This window comes from Pygoscelis adeliae, unplaced genomic scaffold (assembly GCF_000699105.1).
Source record: "Pygoscelis adeliae isolate BGI_AS28 unplaced genomic scaffold, ASM69910v1 Scaffold111, whole genome shotgun sequence".
NCBI classification, from domain to species: domain Eukaryota; kingdom Metazoa; phylum Chordata; class Aves; order Sphenisciformes; family Spheniscidae; genus Pygoscelis; species Pygoscelis adeliae.
Genome location: NW_008824542.1, coordinates 3,623,287 through 3,629,218, shown reverse-complemented (window position 1 = coordinate 3,629,218; position 5,932 = coordinate 3,623,287). Strand labels below are relative to the sequence as shown.

Here is a 5,932-nt window from a genome sequence, read left to right as displayed (position 1 = left end):
TCACAATAATGAATAATCCCTTATGTAGTTATATGCATGCTCTAAGGAGAATCACAGTTCAGAGGAAAAATCAGATATCATGTTAGGCATATGGTACCGCTGTTTTTAACAATTACAGAACACTGAAAAAAACAGTAAGACATAAACTGCTAAGCAATATAGTCATTGGATAGTCTGCCTCCTACTGAAAACTCCAAACCTCCAAAAACAATGTCACGTGCTTCAACAGACAATCCAAAATATGGAAATTATATTCTAAAATGCCATGGATGTATTTTTACAATGCAAATCCATTACACAGCACTAATCCAATGAGTTCAAAGAATATTTTTTTTCTGTTCTAGAAACTAAGAAAAAAAAAAATAATTCAGTGTTCGAGGTTTTAATATCACCTTCCTTAAAAAGAAAAAAAAGCATGAAAATGTAGAAAAGGTTTGGTTAAAAATACATTCCAGCTACAGTTCTTAGACTCTCAGATATTCGAGATCTATTTCCTTAGTTGCTTTTTAGCTCTTTAATACTGTAAAAATAGAAATTAAAATAAAGGTCTGTCCAAGGAAACTACTTAGTTAAACTTTGCAGGAATCTAAACTCATACACTTACACACTATATTGCTTAACTGTAATACGGTAGTATCATTTTCAAATACAAGTGACTAGGGATGTAAAGGAAAATTCATACTGAAGAATAAAAACAACTTACTTGCAAAGGTCTTAAGCACCTGTGCTTCTGTGAATTTTTGAATGGATGGGCTCACCACAGAAAGGCCATTGAAAACTATCCTAAACTTTCCAAAGCCTAGAAAAACTCATTCTTAGCTGCAGTTTCTGTACTTTTACATGAAATGAATGATTTAAATTGTCATCCTGAAATATCTGAAATTCAACCCAAGAAGCTCTAGCCTCTTGGATAGCTACAATTCTTTAAATAACAGTGGAAAATGATTACCTGTATGTGAAAAGGAACATCTAGTTTATCAAGGCTTTTTGGATGAATCGAAAAATGTATTGGGACTGAAATAAAGAAAAATATTGTAAAAATCATTGGGGTGGTTGTTTTTTTCCTTTTTTTGCTAATGAACAAAGTGAAATATTGCATGCAAATATCTGCATCAGTAAGAGAATTTGGAGGGGACTTCTTTTTGGTTTTAATTTAGGAGAATTATCCTTAGCACAGAGAAGGAAATGCCTTTTAATTGATACCTACAGAAGTAAAAAGAACAGAATGGTAGTAATGAAGTGGTGTTCCACATATTTCACAAAACTATGTAACTTAAATATCTTTCATCTGATGATCATAAGGCCATTTGCAAGTAAAATGAAACACAGCTTACTGAAAAAAAAAAAAAAATTTAAAATGATGTCAACTATACAGGACTGAAATATTCAGCCACTCTTCCAGGCAGCTCCAGATGAAACAGGATCAAAAGGGGAGGATCTTGTTCTATTGATATATGGTTGACAGAAGGAAGGATAAGTGAAAGGGACCATGAACAGGTCTACCATATGTTAAATTTATATTTTGTTTTTTTTATTATAGTTGAGTACCTTTCTATTTAAAAAAAAAAACAAGACTGTAATAAAGAAAATATTATACCAGTAATAACATGAAAAATAGCCATCAAACTGTGCCTGAGTGTGAGGCATGCAGTGGCTGATCTTAATTTAAGGCAAGAGTTTACAGACTCAGGAAGCAGGTCATAAATTGACAAGATGGTGGATCAGAGTCCCTTTTAAGAGGTCTTTTTACATAGTAAGGATTTTTCTAAGTACGCACATATAGCTGTTATATATACTTGTTTGTCTTACACAATTCAAGCTTACTTGAGCTGCAGTGACCAGCAAAAGTGGATAATGGAGCAACCATGCATCTGGAGATGCCAGAATAACTAGAGCAAGCACGGCTACTTGGAACAGCTAGAAAGAGCAAACAGTTGACAAGTCACTTTGCTGACTTAGCTGCATCTTAAATGAGTCTATGCAATTAAATAAGGAGGATGGCAGCACCCTGGAATTATTAATCCTGTACTATGAGTGATGTAAAACTGCATGTTACATGAAAAGAACTGACTATCCTAGCCGTTGCATGATCAGAGGATGAGAAAAGAAAAGAACTGTCATTATGGTACTTTGAGCATCTGGAGCAGCCAGTTATTGATTATTCTGCTGTTCATTCTTTTGCTTTCTCCCTTCAGTGAAGCAGTACTCTTAATCCATTTGTTGTACCCTTTATGAGTGATAAAGCTTAGCTCAGTGAGTATCAGACACCTTAATTTGATTTTGCCACGTTCCTGGGGCGCTAGTGTTTGCTAATGATTATAAAATTTGACCTCAGTCTGTGATGTTCCTAGTAATGATAGAAACTGAACACTATAAAATCTTTGATGTATGGATGATGTCCACATGACTTGGATAAGTGACAGAATCCCTTTGAACTTTCATCCCCAATGAGAGGAAAATTCCCAAAATAGTTTGTTTATGAAGTTATGATCATTATTGTTAGTCATAAATCTCTGCTTTTTCTTATCTTGTTCAAATGAACAAATATATAGGAAGTAATTTTCATTATACTTTGTTTGACATGAAGTAAGCAGTGCCTCAGCATTTTCACTTGATGCCCAAAGCTGAAGGACTGAATCTCCAAATATTTCTTTTTCAGTGTTTGTATTAAATGAAATAGGAGTAAATGAAGAGTTAAACCACAACATTATTCCAATAAATGTGTGGACTTTGTTTTTTACATCATATAGTTAGAAAATGAGAATCTGGCACTGTATTTTTGGCCAGCCTGGAGATTTATAGATTGCAGTAAATATACACAATATTATTCTGGGACTTTGGCCAGATATGTCTAGAGATCCTGGAGACCTTTTATATGTGTCTTACCACAAGTGCTTCATTCCATGGGCAATACAAAAAGATAAAAGACTTGGCCATGTACCTGGAATTCAACAATTAATGCATTCTGACAAAAAAAACCCAAAACCAAAACCAAAACTAATCAAGACAACATTCTTCCTTAAAAATGTTGTTTAAAACCCAGAACATTGTTTTAAAAGTGGAACAAGAATTAAAATAGCCCTCATAGACCAACTAGGTGAATAACTGGACACACCAGCACCTCAGAGAGCAGAATAGAGCATGCTGTAACTATGAGCTGTGATCAACGAATCACAAAAATTCTTATCCACTCTTCACTAACTGGGGCCCAACACTTCAGAAGAAAGCATGGATAAATTAAAAACAATCTAGGGGAAATGAACAAAAATTACTAGTTGTCTCAAAAGCATGACTTGTGAAGTAAGAGTGTGTTAGTGTTATTGTAGTTAAAGAAGAGAAGACCAAAAACTAAACAGGTAAAAGGAAGTTGCAAAGAAGAAGAAAATAATGGTTCCTAATGTGCACAGGTACAAAGCTATATATAGGAAAAAGATAGCATGCTTAAATTTTAGCAAGAAAATTTAATGTTGAATAAAAGATAAAACTCCTTTCTAATAATATTAAAAATAAAATATGGGAAAACACTGCCTTTGGAAAATGGGAAGGTTTTTAAAGGACTATCTGGACAAATACCTGCTGGGAATAAATCTTGCTATGAATCATGGATATGGATTCTTTAAGGTCTTCTGAAATCTTTACTGTTTGCGTCCTGCCATATTGCCTTTTCAACATATATCAGGAAGGACAAAGTCCCATGAGAACTACAGTCTGTGAATTAGAGACTTCCTTGAGCTGTTTAAAAAACACTTCACACATTTCCTCACCCTTATCCAATGGTGTGTAACAGACTCCCAATGTGAGTTCTCTGATTGTTCTATTGTTCTTTGATCCTGATCCACAAGCTTTCAACCAGCCCATTCTGCATCCCCAGCAGCAGAACCATACATCCAAGCTGCTCCTTCACACAGAGGCCACCACACCATCTCCTCTGCCTGTCTCTCCTGAGGAGTTTTATCATCCTTTACCACACTCCAGCCATATGAGCTGTCCCACCATGTCTCAGTTACTCCAACAACGTCACTGTTCTGTGACCGCACATGGAGCTGCAGTTCCTCCTGCTTGTGTCCCAGGTTGGCTTGAGGCAGATGTCCAGATGTCCCTTTACCCTGCTTTATCCTTTCTGAAGTCTCCCATATTCCCATTACTCTGCACGCTTTGCTTTTGGCCCCTGTCCACTGCTACCTGACTTTAAATGTGGGTCAAAATATCTGTTTCCCATGGCTCCTAGTTTAAAGTTATTTTCTTTTCAACTTGATTACTTTGTATGAAGTATCATTATTAAACCAGGTTTCTTTTTTCCTCACGGTTTACTCAAGAAGAGAAAACTGGTTACTAGCAGGCCTCAAAACCAAAGACTGTATTAATTTTTTTCATTATACTTTAAAAAGCTTTTAAAAGTTCTAAAAGACATATACAAAAATTTAAAATATACATACTTACAATGATATAGGAAAAAAGTTATAGAAAATACACAAAGCATATAATGTTGGGGCATAACATCAAACATTCAAAATGAAAGACAAGATGGAACTGTGACGTGGAAAGAATTACTGCAGAACTGCACAGCAGGAAGTTTCTTTCTCTGAAGTGTAAAATACCAGCTAGTGTTAAGAGTATTTGGATTAGGAAGATTAAACTGATGAAGCAACTAGTGATCCTAAGTTCTCACAGTGAAAGTTTTTTACACCCTCTGAGACAGTCTTAGAAGAACCCAGAATCACCTTTATGATGTAGAGCAGCAAAGAGAACCTTTGCCCATAAACTGCTCTGTTCTGGTGAAATAAGGTCAGCTCCACTGATTGATTGAAATGTGAAAGAAATTTCATGTGCTAAATTTGTACAGATCTACGATCAAAGGTTTCATCCTGAACAAAACTCAGAAGGCCATCATACAAGATAAATGAGTTAACAAAGCAGACCTCTTACCGATATGTTCATTACAGTCAGTTCTGTAAAAGAGTAAGTCTGTGCTGTTGGACCTTTCTTGGCCACCTTAAATACAATGGAATCTTTCATACACATGTAGCAAAACTCTGCTATGGCTTTTATTACATTTAAATGCCCTTCCAGGATCAACACAGCTTATAGCAGATTGTTTTTAACCTCTGAATTTGCAGAGCTGAATAAAAAGATGACTTAATTTTGTAAAATTCTAAATTTATTTTTGTAACACAACTGAACCATCTTCAGACTCCTTCATCAGTGGACAGTTTTAAATATTACCTCTAAAAACAGGCTACAGAACTGAAATCCAACTCACAAGACAGAGATGATGCTGTCTTAATATTTAAATAAACCAGCAACACTCCTGCAAATGATGAGAACAAGAAGATTAATTAATGCTGAAGAGCAAGATTCATGTTCCATACACAAATCAACAATCATTCTTTAGGTTAATAAAGATGCGGTCTTGAAGAATACTAAAATATCATGCTAGAATTTTATGAATGAAATCTTTTCCCTGCAAAAAACCACTACTGGCAATTAGTTGTTCTCTTGGAGTAATATTTGAAGGGCTTTAAAGAATTCTCAGAAAACTAATTTGTTATGACTTCTGCTTTCCAGATGTAATTACAACTGAGTTATAAATCAGGGTTTGCAAAGTGTTACTGAAATACTGAATAATATTTTCACAATTTCCATTTATACCCAGGTAAATTCTAATTTTAGGCTTAAGTTGAGAGATACAGAAAGTTTTATCAAGCTGTAATTTCAATAATCTGATGAAAACATAATAGTCTATTTAAAAGCCCATGGCCACAAAAGCATTTTGGATTAAGCAACTTAGTAAATTGAGTTAACAAACCTGGAATTTACCAGTAATTACTTTCAAAGTATCTCAAATTATTTTACGGATGTTATTTATGCTAATTGATCACTAGAAAGGATTTATCTAGCAATGCCACATAGAAAATGAACCTAAGAAGAATGC

General features: G+C 34.7%; 1 protein-coding gene across 2 annotated transcripts in view; it reads right to left on the bottom strand.

Moving 5' to 3' along the window:
- CSMD3 (CUB and Sushi multiple domains 3) overlaps positions 1-5,932 on the bottom strand; it is an 803,119-nt gene that overhangs the window by 608,861 nt on the left and 188,326 nt on the right. The window lies entirely within an intron of this gene.